This window comes from Micrasema longulum, unplaced genomic scaffold, assembly GCF_059751315.1.
Source record: "Micrasema longulum isolate JH-2025_06_02 unplaced genomic scaffold, ASM5975131v1 h1tg000689l, whole genome shotgun sequence".
Lineage (NCBI taxonomy): Eukaryota > Metazoa > Arthropoda > Insecta > Trichoptera > Brachycentridae > Micrasema > Micrasema longulum.
The window spans coordinates 20,912-36,879 of record NW_028277885.1 but is presented as its reverse complement, the minus strand read 5'-3'; the positions used below and the strand labels follow the sequence as shown (position 1 = coordinate 36,879).

General features: G+C 33.2%; 1 pseudogene across 1 annotated transcript in view; it reads right to left on the bottom strand.

The window, feature by feature from the left end:
- Positions 1-11,232, bottom strand: part of LOC148279645 (sodium/potassium/calcium exchanger Nckx30C pseudogene) — a 48,445-nt pseudogene extending 37,213 nt beyond the window's left edge. Inside the window, exons 1-2 of the transcript XR_015822822.1 lie at positions 11,151-11,232; positions 8,764-9,596 (exon numbers count right to left, since the gene is read on the bottom strand). The product of XR_015822822.1 is annotated as a sodium/potassium/calcium exchanger Nckx30C pseudogene (transcript). The remainder of the gene's footprint in view (positions 1-8,763; positions 9,597-11,150) is intronic.
- Positions 11,233-15,968: the final 4,736 nt, after the last annotated feature.

Genomic DNA, 15,968 nt, shown 5'->3' with positions numbered 1-15,968 from the left:
AACATCAGTTGTCCCAGATTTAATATGTACTATCATAATTAAATTAATCATTACTTTACATTGAAAATACTTCATAGTTTTAATTATCTCATTCTTTTAAATTTATTTGTTAATTATGTTGTCAATTCGTTCTCTACCACAAAATTTTTGATTTTTGCTGACGATAATAAGATTCTTAAAGTATTTAAAAATGTTGGTGAATCAATTTACTTTGTTAAAGGCGTAAGCCATCGAATAAATAAGTATCATTATATTATACATTTGAAGGGTACGGAAATTAAAGGATGAATGTCAAATAAGAAAGTTTTGAGATGTAACGTTTTCAAGTTTTGAACCCTCTTGGACATAAAAGTAAACTTTTAAATATAAAATAACAATAATTGAATAAAAAGCTCGTACTGTTTTATATAATCTAAAATGCTTTTCATTTATATTAAACTATCGCTTTTTTCCAGTATTTAACTGAAATTTATCATTTATTACTTAAATGCAATGTTTTCTTGTTTAATTATCTTAGAACGTAGAGCCGTTATGTCAAATTTTACTAAACAGAAATGTAGATCATGTGAACTGCTGTCTTATGCCATAATTATTTATTTTATTCGATTTACTACGGTCCACAAACAATGAACAATACATACGACATAAGAATCTAGGACAAACGAAAAAAGAAACAGCTTCGTGTATACAGCAATAAAGTTCTACAATTCACTTTCCGATGATTTAAACAATATACAAAATATATACGCACTAAAAAAACATATTAAAAAGTGATATGTGATGTTGTTTTATCGACTTTTATTAGTGTCATTGGGATTTTTTACCCTTGAAAATAGACGCACTGTATCTAAATTATGCTATTTACATAAATTATTAAATAACAAAGTAGACTCTTTTAACTTACTCTCCAAAATTAATCTTAATGTCCCCTTTCACGTGACAAGAAATAAGAATTTATTCCATCTGCCAGTCTGTAGCACTAACTATGCACAACACTCTTTCCTCTATCGTTCTTGCTCTAACTATAATGTTTTTTTCATCTATTGATATATTTTACATACACCTTAATTTATTTAAAAATAAATTAAGACTTATTATGTCTGGCTGCGATACGATCCCACTTACTATTTAATGATGCACCCTCCTGAACACTTACTCCCACACTAATACACATAAACACACATCTACACTTACAAATACACAAAAACACATCCTTTTGTTGTAAGACAATTTAATAATATGTATGATTTTTATTTAGAAACTTTTCTGGTCTGTCTTTAAACTGTATTTTTTTTTTAATGTTATTATATCATTATCGACTTTTTGTTTCTTTAAAATAAATTAATAATACCTATTAGTCCAGGAATATTAGGTTTTAAACACAAAATGTTTCATAACCAGCTGATTTTTTGCACATGTGTTCTAGATGTGGTACTTAATTATTGCGCTTGCGTTTTAAAATATTTCATTGTAATGGATGTCCGGTGGTATTTTATATACTTAAAACCGTTATAACTTTTAAACTCAAATAACAAGAATAATTTGAAGAATGGCGTTTTAATCACAAAATAACTTTTACATTTATTTTAAAAAAAACACTGATTGAAAGAGCGGCGTTGTTTCGCTATCAAAGCGTAATTAAAATACGATTTTTGCTCACTGTGACGGCGGCGCCAAGCAAATTCTGTAAAAGTTGCAATATTTGCGGAATAAGTTACGTGCCTTGAATAAAATAAATGAGAAATTTAGTTGACAGATAAAAGGCTTCAGAAACAGCTGTAAACAGTCCTCGCCAAAGCCAAGCTTCATCTATATCGTCTGCGTCTGATAAAAAGGTCTAGTACGGAAGTTATTCGGTGTTGAAAAATCTACAAATAACCGCCGACAGCAAAAGCATGCCGCTCTTTCGTTCAAAGTATAATAATAATTTAGAAATCTGCAACTTCTGTTACTTCAACGCCATACTCTAAATGTTTCTAGCTGCTTGCGTTCAAAAGTTTAAGGCTCTAAAGATTGGAAGGCGCCAATGAAAAGCTTGCTCTTCCTAATAGAGAATTCTGTGCTGCTCTTGTGTTGCATTTGTCGTTGCTTTGTAACGTAGTGTGTCTAGGGCAGCAAAGGGGAATATTGAAATTTATTTCTACCAGCAAATTGGCACAGTCGATATACACAATCGATCAATAGCACCCGTAACTAGCGTATTGTATAGACTTCGAGGCTTGCTTCCTCATTCCGTTTTGTTTGCCGTCTTCTACGCTTTGATTCATTCCCACCTATCTTATTTATCATGCATATGGGGTTTTACCAGCAAAAATCAGATCTCGAAAATACAAGTTCTTCAGAACAGAGCTCTTAGAAACATTCTTGGACTTAAAAAGGATTCCCATATCAAGGATATCTACCGACAAACAAAGATACTTCCTTTTAAGGTAATGCCACTGCATGACATAACCAATACTATTTTAAATATCATCAACTTTTCTGCTCACTCAAATGTAAAATACACATTTGGTCATAAAATTCATAATTAAATAAAATAATACGCGTTATTCAAGGAATCTTCATGTGTCTAAGTTTCGCTCAACAAAGTTTGGCAGTAGGTCCTTGGAAAATATTGGCCATTCCGAATATAATAAGCTGCCTGATGAGCTAAGACACGAAAAACTGAATAAAAAATCCAGAAGTGTCGCAATTAAAAAATATTTCTTAAATCTTTTTGATATTGATAATTATTAATGTAGTTTATATAAGATGATATTTTATGTTTCTTATACAATAATGTTTTCTTTTTATTTCGAATGTATTAATTTGTACGATATTATGTATTGTCAAAAAAATGTTTTTTCTTATGTACGGTCCCAAATGAGTTTCTAATAACTCCTGGGAGTATAATATGTAATTTTTGTATTATATGTTTTGTTAATAATAAAAAAATTAAAAAATAAATAAGAAAAATATATTTACTAAACGGTGTTCTGTAGCACTGAAACTAGAAACACAAATCCAGGGTTCTAATTATCTTAAAGGTACCATGTTTTTCTTCGTTTCGCCCGGACACGGGGAAAAGAAAGTTGCGACGACTGTGAAAGTCATCTTGTCGCTAAAATCCACCACTTAACATAATAATTCTTTCTCCCATAGATTATAGGCGGATAACACGCTACCATTAAGATACACAAAACACAAAATAAGCTAACCGAAATCGGGTGAAGTAATTAAGCAATAATTCCTTTATTATTCCCAGTTGTCCTCCCAATTTAACCGTTTCGGGGACTTTCAAATCTAAATATAGTTAATTTGAACCCGTTTATAGTAAAAGTTTTACGGTAATTTACTAAACGGTGGCCCGCGGTAAGGTAAACAGACCCTTACGGCTTACTTAACAAAACGTTATTCATTAATTTTTCGCTTGAAAATTCACAAGGTGGACATAGAAATTAGCGCTCATTTTACAATAATTAAGTGTTTTATTTATCTAATAAATTCGACAACAGAAAAACATTAATATTTTACGTAATCTATGTACATCATCACCCCCTTCTAGGGCAGCTTGCCCACTACACACTCCACACTCTACATTGCATCTGAAGTCTCAAATATAACCGAATTTCCGAACGAGAAAAGCTGCGAGAAGAAGCTTTTCGTAATCAGGGCCCGCATAACAATGGAAAGTTAACAGTGGAATTAATCATTTGGTGAATTGTACGAAGGGCGTCGGAATGAAGTCATATTTCAATATAATAATCTTAATTGATGTTTTAAAATTTATAATAACTCATGAATTGGAAGAAGATTTTGGTAACTGAGTTTGAAACAGTTTTTTCTACCATTCGTGTTTGAAATATGGTCATGAGAAAGAATAACAATATCCGACATAGGCCCATCATATAATTTGTCAAACTCACTGTAAAGGGGCAATGAAAACGGTAAAGTTAAAGGCAATTGAAATCGCGACTCATTAATTGAGAAGTTAAAAGTTATTTTGTGTGAGGGATCTTTAAAACGGTGTTCAGTTATGTGGAGGGAGTGTTTTTACTAAAAAATGGGACGTTAAAAGAGTTACGTTCAGTACTTGATACAACAGATAAAATTAAATATCTCGGTGCATACATAGACCAAAACTTAAAATGGAAAGACCATATCAGTGAACTAGTTAAACGAATTAGAAAATGTTTATACATATTTATTAGATTAAGGAATATTTTAAAAATCAATAATTTTAAAATAGCTTATTACTCAATTGTACAATTTTTGTTACAATGTGGTATTCTAGGGTGGGGTGGTTCATACGCCAATAGATTAAACCCTCTTAAAATAGTACAAAGATTAATTAGTAAAGTAATTCTAAAGAAACCCTCAACATTCTGTACGGAAAGTCTATTTAAAATATTTCAGGTTCATACAGTAGACACTCTTTATAAAATAAATTATATTATACAAATAAATAAAAAATAAAATAATTTGAGATGAATAAGTCACAGATACCAACATACTATTAAAATTCCTAAATTCCACACAAGTCGTGGTCAAAATAGCTTTGTCTTCAAAGGTGTAAAAAATAATAATAATCTTCCCAATGAACTAAAAACTATTAAAAATAATATATCAATAAATAAATTCAAAGTAAATCTAACGAAATGTTTTAAGCACGTGTAAAAACTTAATTAAATTTTAATTAGTATGAATGTATGAGTGTTTTATGTTTTTTCTTTATATATCTTTTGTTTTTATTTTTTTCTCTTGTACTCGTATTTAAAATTATATAAACTCTTATAATAAACAATAAACAACTACAACAGTGTAAGTCACTCTCCAAGCACAAGAGTTAGTCTCTTTTTTGGAGAGTTACAGTGATAACATCAACTAGATGTGTAAAAGTAGATATGTATAGATTTTTTTTTAAACATGTACCTTTTATGAAATTTATTAATAAAAAAAATTTAAAATTTAAAAAAATATTTTTTTTTTAATCATATGATAAACTTCAAGTAACCGACGGAAATGCATGCTTCAAATTTTTGAACGAATTTCCTAGCAGAAAATAGATCGAGCTAACAACAAAGAGGAACTGCAATTCTTGGTAACAAAAGTCTACGATGTATGCAAGGAAAGCGATTTGCTGATGAATGGCGATAAATCGAATGTGATGGTTTTTGAAAAAAATAAAAGTATGACTCAGTGTAAAATCTCTGTGAATGGGGTTATACTTTAGTATGTTTTAAACAGGTAGAGAAATTTGTGTATCTGGGAAGTATGTTTAATAGGGATGGAATGACTGAGAAAGATATTGAAAGGAGGGTGAGTGCCGGGAACAGAGTGAACGGCGCACTTAAATTAACCTTGGCAAATAAATGTTTGTGGCATGAGGCAAAATTAGCCGTTCACAATTGAGTCCCGGTCCCGACCCTGATGTATGGAAACGAGGATAGACATGGAAAAACGGGGATGAAAGTAGGCTGAATGCTGTGGAAAAGCGATCTTTCAGGCGAATGTGTGATAAAATTATGTACGATAGATGCACAAATGTCGAGATCCGTACATTATGTAAGACTGAGATAAGCGTTATCGACAAAACCAAGAAAGGAGCTCTGCGTGGGTTTGGACACGTAGAGCGAATGGACAGCGAAAGAACGGTTAAAAATATTTACAACGCGAATTTTGATGGATGCAGAAATAGAGGAAGACCGAGAAAGACGTACGGTATGACAAAGTCTAACAAATACTTGAAAATAGACATGTTAAAAGTTGGAATAATCGGCTCGCACGCATAAGAAGATGTATGAATATAGAGGAAGCGAGATATGTATGCAAAGATAGAGTGATGTGGCGTTCTATCCTCTCTGCCTACTCTTACGGGGAAACGGCTCAATAATTTGTTTGTTTGTTTTGACAACTGATGAGACATTCGTTTACATTCAATTGTAATCAGAGCCTCGGTAACATTGGCATAGGATACTTCATTGGTATTCCAAATGCGACACATCTAACATCGGTTACATAAGGATATTGTTTAAGGTCTTACGCTTCAGATGGCCAGTCCAAGTAGTGCTCATTTGACACTTAATAATATTTATTATCAGCGGTAATTAGATTTTTACATATTTAATAATTTCAACAACTTTAAAATGAGTTTAAAATGAGTCTGAAATGTGTTTTTGCGTATTCTCTAGATGATCAGAAGCTCAATCACAAATAACTATCTACGTGCTAATAAACGACGTGATAACAATTTCTCGCCGTGGTTGTTTATCGTATTCGCGATGACGAAGGAACGTCCTGGAACACCTAATGTTAAAGCTCAAAATATTTACGTTTCGCGACGTATAATCCTGCTGCGCAATCACAAATTTGAATTTCACCGGTGTAAATATGGAAAATATTCCAAATCTGCTATTTTTATTTATTATTTATCATGCTATTTATTGCATTCTGCCGGCGGTTGGCAAACCAAATGTCAAGAAAAGCAGTCATCATAGAAATTGTAATTTAATTTTTACTTGTTTGTATTAGTAGATACTCCTTACTATTTTGCAAATGCAATTTATTGTATATTTTTTTATAGAAAAAGCCGATTTTTCGCCAATGAACTATATTTATTTACGAAGAAAAGAAAAACCAACCGACAAGAGCGTTGACTTAGAGATCACACACGCGTTGACTTATGACTGCGACAACTTGATTGAGGTACAGTTTGTATAACTTACCATTATTGGTAATTTAATAGGTAACTCGTGCACCAACTCAGCTCATGTTTTTAATTTACAAAAAAAAAAAAATATTTTGAGGTAACGTTATTTTTTTTATACAAAAAAATCAATATTTGAATTATTTAGGTCGGGGAAAGTTAACCGACATAGGTCGCTCCTGCTTATATTACTATAATTTCTGTCTTTATTTGTAATATTTTTTTTATGTAAAAGTGTCAATGAATAATTACTTTATATGCTTTCACTGATTTATTTGGCCAAATACTAGACAGGTACCACCATTTTATAGCAGCAATTCACGGACAGTGTATACTTATAATGCTGTATTAAATAGACTCTAGGAACTCGACTATAGTTCGGGGGTTAAGGGTCATAAGGGCGAAACTACAAAAACACAGTTTTGAGATAAATGATAAAACAGTTTTCAAAAAATAATACTGTCTTTTAAGGGTAACAAATAAAGAAAATAAAAAATACAGTTAATAGAGCATAAAATGTTTTAGAGACAAAAATATGAAACTACGCTTTCGTCTATATGACCCTAACTTGCGCTTACATTAGTAAATTAACAAAATGATGTAAAAGGTGTTTTATTCTTCTGACTTTAAACAAAACGCTTCATTTGTAGTTTCACACAAATTTATCTAGGTAACTACTTATCGGATGAGTTTCATCTTTTTGTCACTAACAGGAAATTTTGTTTGGATATCAGATTAGTACTTAACACAAAACAGCATTTTTTGTAGTTTCGCCCTTATGACCCTAAGCCCCCGAGTTATTCCCACATATCGGATATATTTATGTAGGATATTGTTCTTATAAATCAAACTTATTGAACTTTTTTAAAGATGGCGAATGGTAATAAAGCCTTTTGTTTAATTGTTATATGAAACGGTGCTTTATGATTTTCCTGTTATATTTATCCTTTAAAATATATTATTATTTTATTTTATTTTTACACTTGTTTTTAACTTCTACTGAATGTGTTAATTTTTGTTTCTAAATCTTGAGTATAAAGTAGCGTATGTTTTTTTTTAAAAATAATTAAACCAAATATGTTTATATTATAAGTTTTATAAAAGGCAATTTGCCGTATATGTTAATAAAATAAAATAAAACGTGTAAATATCTGACCTAAATTATCAAGGAACGTTGCAGTTGGAAATGAGATGGTACATAAGAAAATCTTCGTATTTTTTTCATCGAGTTTGCTAATCCTTTCAGTCTAGTGTCATTAAAACTAGCATCAGTTTCAGAAACATGTAAAATATAATATAGTGCAAGTTTTTTAGTAAAATATATTCTATTATATTAATACAATATTGGTTTCGTTTAAATAAGCTCAATGTTACTCGCTGGAAATACTTTCAGGTTCCTGAAACCTGTATACATATTATTTAATTTAGATGAAAAGCTGTCCTGCGCAACATTCGTTGTATTATTTCATGCTCAGATTATCAAGGATTTCTGAACATGATTATGAATCCACACTCGTAGAGTTTCCGCAATCATATTCATGCTTTGAAAAATAGTATAATTTGTTACCGTTTTAATACGTCTGTCACGTAGAAAAGGACATTCACTCGTGATTGGAACAAACCACCTTCTGTTCGATGGGTTTTCATAAAAATGGATTCTTCCGGGATCACTTTCTGTCTGTCAATGTTTAGATATTTGGGAAACGCTTTTGTTTTGTTGAAATTTCTGATAGTTTTAATATTTATTAATTCATTTATTAAAAAAATGGATGAGAAATTTATGCAAATCTTATCCTGAAGATCCTGACTATCCCACAATTTTAACAAAACGTTATTTCGGCTTATCAGTTATTGAAAAACTATTTTTCCAAACCTTCGTTTTTTATCAATGTCAAATTTAAACTGGATTTTTAAAACGACCTACAGAGTGATAATTTTGGGTCTCTCTTCCGTAATCATTCAAATGTTTGTTGAATTTTTCAAAAAGAAAAAAAGTTATGGGTGGGAAATTAACCGGGAGAGCTTGGCATTATTTATAACAACACGCAGAGAGATAAAAATAGCCAGACAGCACTCACCGTCGGCATCAGCTGGTCCGTACTTCTCACTCGAGTCACCCTGTTCCTATACAACACTTTCTTAACGAGTCTCTCGAAGTGCGTGTTCCAGCGCATGAAGCTGACGTAGGCCGCGTAGATGGAGAAGAGCACGAGCGCCTCGTGCCAGTAGATGTGGTTGTCGCGGAAGAAGTAGATGAGCGCCATGAGGCTGGCCGAGTAGAAGGTGCAGTCCCGGAACAGCGGCCACCACGTGAGCGTGAGCACGGTGCGGGAGAACAGCGCGCACATGCCGATGACGAACAGGATGTTGAACACGGCCGAGCCGACGATGGTGCCGATGCCCACGTCGTCGAAGGACACGAACACGCCGATGACGGACGTGAAGAGCTCCGGCGCGCTCCCGCCCGCCGCCATGAAGGTGGCCCCGGCCACGTCGTCGCTGATCTCCAGCTTCTCGATGATGACGTCCAGCGCGGGCACGAAGAACTCGTCGCACACCACGGCCAGCGCCACGAACATGTAGACGAGCCCCAGCACGTGCAGCACGATGGCGCCATTGCGGCGCTGCTCCTCCGAGAACAGGTCCTCGGGGAACAGCGGCGCGCGCTCCGTGAGGTTGGCGGGCGGGTAGTCGTGCGCCGCGCCGAGCGCCGCGAGGGCGAGCACGCAGGGCAGGCTGGCGAGCATGGGGCGGCCGGCCGCGCACTGCCGCCGCCGCCGCTGCCGCCGCCGCCGCCGCTCGATACCCCCTCCGCGCGCCGCCGGCGCCTGCGCGGGCCCCGCGCGCCGCACGCGCCCTCCGCCGCTGCCGATGCAACACCGTTGGTCGGCGGTCCGCGGCTCGCATCGTTCTTCGGATGGAAGGGATCCAAAAGACTACCATCGTATTGCTGTGGAAAGATAACGATAAGAGTTATATTCAATTGTATGAAAAATGTAATAATCAGTATATTTTTTTATCATGTTCAATTGTTAACCGACGTAGATACTTCAAATTTTTATTAAAAAATTATACATTTCGTACAGAACTAAATTTTATTTTATTTTATTTATTTCGAATACAAACAGATGTACAGGTTAAATGAATATTTTTTTTTTTTTAATTTTTATATAAAATGTATACATAGTAGGGCCTGCCATCCAATTATATGTATTCACTAAATACTACTGTAATAAAGCGACGACGGCTTGAAGTTTAAACTATACAAATAATAAATATACCATATATTAAAATAAGATAAATATGGACAAAAGAAGAAGATAGTGGAAAGGAAAAGAAGGAAATTGATAAGGAGTGGTAAAGGATGATTGAAGGAAAGTGAGAGTGGAAAATTGCATTTGATTTAATGATTAAACGAATTATGAATGAAGAGCATGAATCAAGCCTATTAATTCTCTTCTGTACATATTGTATGGAGTGTTAAATATATCAAGACTATTAAATTTTTTGTTAAATGTTTCACATATACGAGGGATTGTAGAATGTTTCCGATGATTAGTTTTAAATTTACGAATATAGAAAATATCAGAGAGTCTAGTTGGCCTGGAGGGGACACGGTAAGCAAGTAGATTAATGAGTTCCGGGGAATCGAATTTATTATTGACAATTTTATAAAGCAGGATCTGATCAAACATATCTCTTCTGTGTGCTAATGAAACAAGGTTATAAAATTTTAATGAAGCTAAATAATTTGGAAAATGCAAATGAAATTTGTATTCTAGTTTTTTCAGGAATTTTTTTTGAACATTCTCGATTCTATTAATATTTAATTTATAAACAGGAGACCAGATAGCAGTGCAATATTCAAGATGGGGGCGTACGTATGTTATGTAAAGCAATATAAATGAACCTAAATTTTTAAAAGATTTACACAGCCGCATGATAAATCCAGTCATTTTGTATGCCTTGTTAATTATAGTTTCTATATGACTATTGTAATTTAAGTTTGAGTCCAAAATAATTCCCAAGTCACGTATTTCGTTTACTTCTCTAATTGTATTTTCATTTATCATATAGTCATATTTTATTTTATTTTTATTACGAGTGAAAGATATTTTGTAACATTTAGACACATTGATATAAAGTTTGTTTACAACACAGTAATTCGATAATGCATGTAAATCTTGTTGTAACTTTGCACAATCATCTCTACACTTGACTTTAAGGTAAATTTTTTTATCGTCAGCATAACAAAGGTAATGGGCATTTTTGAAACATAACTGAATATCATAAATATAGGCATTAAATAAAAGTGGCCCAAGATGTGAGCCCTGTGGTACACCAGACGGAATGGAGATGAAATCAGATTGATATCCTTCAATCATAATTGACTGAAGTCTATTATCTAAGTAAGAGATAAACCATCTGTATAAGTCACCGTGAATTCCCAGATATTCTAATTTACGCATAAGAATTCGGTGATCCACCTTATCAAACGCTTTAGAATAATCTGTGTATATGACATCAACTTGCGTTCTGTCATCCATATTGGAAGTGACGTATTCGGTGAAATTTACCATATTGGTTAAAACAGAGCGCCTCTTCAGAAAACCATGCTGAAAATTTTGTATATTTTTAAGAATTTTTGGATAAATTTTATCATAAACCATGAGCTCAAATAATTTTGAAAAAACTGAAAGAATTGAAATGGGACGGTAATTTTGAATATTATTTTTAGATCCAGATTTGAAAATTGGGACTATTATTGCTTCTTTAAATTTTGTAGGGAAAGTTTTTTCGTTAATTGATCTATTAAAAATAATAGTCAAGGGTAGTGACAGTGAGTGCGCGCATTGAAAAACGAAAAAAGGAGCAATCTCATCATTTCCACTTCCCTTGTTTGGGTTAATGTTGAGCAGATATTTCGTTACCTCTTTTATCTCAAAAGATGCATTACCAATTGAGTCGTAATCATTGAGTAAATTTGGCGTAGATGAAATATTAAGAGGTTGATCATTAGTATTATTGCTAGGTGATTCATAAGATGTTTTAAAATATTTTAAGAATAGATCGCAGATCTCCTTTCCCCCTGTACCAGATGTCTCTCCATAATGCATAGTTTGAGGTATATTACCTCTTTTGTTAACATTTTTTGCAAATGACCAGAGTTTCTTAGTATTACTTGGAATTTCTCCCTCTACTTTGGCAATGTATATCGCGTAACATTCTTTTTGCTGAGTTTTTTGACGTGATCGGAGCATTGAAAATTCTAAGTAATCGAGTGGGTTTTGATATTTAATCCATCTTCTATGAACTTTGTGTTTATTTTTTATTATCTTGATTAAGGCAGATGAGTACCAAACGGGATATTTGTTTTGTTTAATTGACTGCTTAGGAATAAACCGTAAAATAGTATCTTTGAGTATTACATAAAAAGCGTTCACGGAATCATCAATAGTCTCAGCATCGATTAAAACCGACCAATCAACCTCGCGTAGATAAGAATTTATGATTGAGTAATCCGCCCTACGAAAAAGAGTGATTTCTTTATGCGGTATAATTAGAGAGGGAGATACTTCTATTCCGATGTCTATATGTAATGCTGGATGGTGAGTATCTTCAGTGACAAGAGGTGCGTCAGAATGCGTTACGCGGCAATCAATATCAGAAATAATTAAGTCGAGAAGCCTTCCATTTACATTACGGATATTGTTAAATTGATTAAGTTCCGCGTATGATAACGTGTCTACTAAATGCCTGCTAGCTTCATTACATGATGTATCAGAAATTAAAAGAGCGGAATCAGGTTGTGGAATCCAATCCAATGTTGGCATATTGAAATCTCCCATAACAAATATCAGGTCTTCGGGATTTTGATCTCGTAATTTAGTTAAAACAGAAAGAAATGAATTTACAGCAGTGTCGTAATTGCGTCCTTGAGGAAGATATACGCATGCAATATGAATGTTCTTCTTAGAGGTAAGTCTGCAGGCAGGAATGGTAACCCAAATGCTCTCTGCTGAACATGCTAAGTCATCCCTAGCCTGAGGGTGAAGAACTTTTTGGCAAATGATCATCACTCCTCCTCCCCTTGTTTGGTTACAATCGTCATATTTTCTATCAGCTCTTAGTATACAATACCGACTGGAAGGAGCAATTTCTTCATCTAAAATACTGCTATGGAGCCAGGACTCTGTAATACCGTATAAACAATAAGTATCATTTGACAACAGATTCTGGTAGAATATGTCTAATCTACCACGAATGCTTCTACAATTTTGATAATATGCCGTGAAGTTCATTGCGAGTGTTGAAATATTAAAATATTAAAGATAGTAAATTCAAGCATTTTTATAGAGCCCCAAAAGGTAAGTAACTGTAACAGTGAGTTAAGCAAAAAAGAAATAAATATTCTCGTACCGGTAAATAGAGTTATATGAATATAATATTTATCTGCATACGTACAACTAATGTAATCACGTAAGGTTTTAAATATATTATAATAAAACTGTACAGAACATGTGTTTTTTTTGTGAATATTTATATAAAATTTTAAAGTAAAAAAAAATAATATGATACATAATTTGCTAAATAAGCATAATATCTGATTTATTACCCGGCGTACATGTATTGACTCAAATAAAATTAAATATGTATTTGTATGCAGTAGAAGTGGGCGTAAACAATCCAGTAAATCAAAACAGACGTAAGTAATACTTTTACTGTCATTGAATATAAAAAATGCGAAACACTTTAAGTTTATCGAGTAAAGTACAAAAAACATACTTGCGTTTACAATTATTAGTCTATTGATATAGATTTTGTAAGCGCTAGATAATTGACTGTTAACATTATAATAATAAAATATTATAAAAACTATGCGATAGTAATATAGACGGAGATGTAGCGTATTTGAATTGCACGAGTTATTGAGTGAGTTAGAATAGTATATATAAATTACGATGCCAGAGAAAGAGTAAGAGATACACTGATATTCCATGCGTTTAAAAGAGAAATAATAAGCTTGTAATGCAGCGCGGTAATCAAATGCAACAGATTGAGGAATATGCGCAGGGATAAACAAACGTTGGAAAAGGAAAAAAAATGTAAGTGAATTACAATAATCGAAGACAAATAATTTAAAGATAACGTAGATAAGTATTAAAATAAAAGAATCAAAATAATACAAATTAAATGACACATTGTGTGTTTCAAAAATAATACAGGTACCTATATTTACCAAGCTCAAAATACCTAGCGCAAAGTAAACATCTGTATTGATGACAGGGTGGGGGAAAGGAAGGATGACGGGGGTTATGTAAAGGTAGAATAGGGAAGCGAGGGGAATATAAAATATAGAGATAATACAAAAAAAAATACAAAAAAGAAAATTGAAATGTGAATTAATAAGGTTATTCGGTGCGAAACTTGTCGAGGTCACTAGTGTTAAATATTTTGATCACCGGGGATGTAGTGTTGCGTCTTATGAAGATGTTTCCATTCCGGGTCCAGCAGAAATCGTGCCCTTTCTGTCGCGCTATGTTTTTGCTTTCAAAAAGGAGTTTCTTCTTTAAAGATGTAAGGTGTTCATTACAAAAGATTGGTTCCGCAGTCCCTTGTAAGCCAATATCCGAAGTAGTCAAACCCCGACGTTTCTTGACGGCTGCCAAAAATCCATCTCTGGTCATCTGCCTTAAGAATCTGACTACTATGAGTTTCGGCTTATTAGGTTGAGACGGCAGTCTGGAAAAGTAGTCTATGTCGCATTTTTCAAGGGGAAAATGAACAGTTTTGGCAATTTTATTAACAATTTCCAATATGTCTTCTCCGGTTTTATGAGTGATTCCTTGAATTTCGATATTGTTCCGGCGTGACCATTGAGCCTGTTTATCAGTGAAATACTGAAGGTTGTTTATTTGTTTTTGTAATTCCTCAAATTTCCCTTGCATGCCATCTAACTTATTAATTTTTTCCTCTTGCAATAGAATTTTAGCCTCCATGGCATCAAATTTGTCATTTATAAATGACACGCTCTCTCTCATGCCAACCAATTCATTCCGTAAGGATTTTATGTCACATTTTATAGTCCGTAGTTCGGTCAATTCCATACGAATATTTTTAATTTCAGCGAGTATAGTCTTCGCCTCCGAATTGTTGATAACCCCTGATAATTGCTCGTTATCAGTTCCGAGCGATGTGTCCCGAGCGATACCAGAAATACAGTCAGTGCACTTTACCTTACCACGACGTTCGATAGATAACTTTTTGTAAGCAGCCTCTGGCAAATCTCCGCACACGAAATGATTTGCACCTTTGCACACTGAGCACGTATAATACGCTCCGGCCGTGACCGGCTTTTTACACACTTGACAGAGGTTAGACATATTGCAAAAATAAATTTTGAGCTACCCACTATTCACTTTTAATGTAATTTTAAAAATAAGCTAATTAACTGCAGAAAAGAATAGTTTAAATCACTCCAAGATGTATTAATTCGCAAAGCCTTTCGTTCAAACACTGCTAGAATAACACAACCACTTAAAAATATGTTAAATAATACTTTTTATACAGAGACAAAATTAAAGCCGCCACTTCGTATCAGTTTGATCAAATGTCCATAAATGCTTTTCTGAGTCTGAAATTTGTTTCTAGATTCGATTTGATAGTACCTACCAGAAAAGGTATATACATTTATACATAATAGCACAACGTGAAGGCTTGTCAGTACCGAGGTTTTTTAATAAGTATGGCCAAAGAACACTACATTATACAATTTCATAAATTTTCAATAAGATTTCTGAGGACATCTTAAAAGAAAATTTTGACAATACTTTTAAGAATAAAATAATTCAATGGCTAATATGCAACAAGGCTTTATATGTTGATTATTCTTTTCTGTTAACAGTCAACTATTTAAATTTTATGTAAATATATTTTGTGTGAAAAATACGTATGCTTTTAGTTTTTAATAATGTTCATATTACTTTTTAAATTTATATAATTTCTTTTATTTTTTATTTGTTAAGGAAAAATAAAAGACCTGCTGACAAACCGGTTCCACTATTTAGTGGGTTTTATTATTTTTCCTTTTATATTTTATTTTATTTCACCTTCTTAAATAAAATAAAATAATTAAATAAAATATCAATTTCACTTATACCGTATTCAATAAATTATTAGAACAATTATATACAATAAATAAAAACCACTCTTTTAACTGTAATTATAATCAGGGCCCTGCCCATGGAGAAATCTTTTTCATCTGCACGTATACTAATTTCAA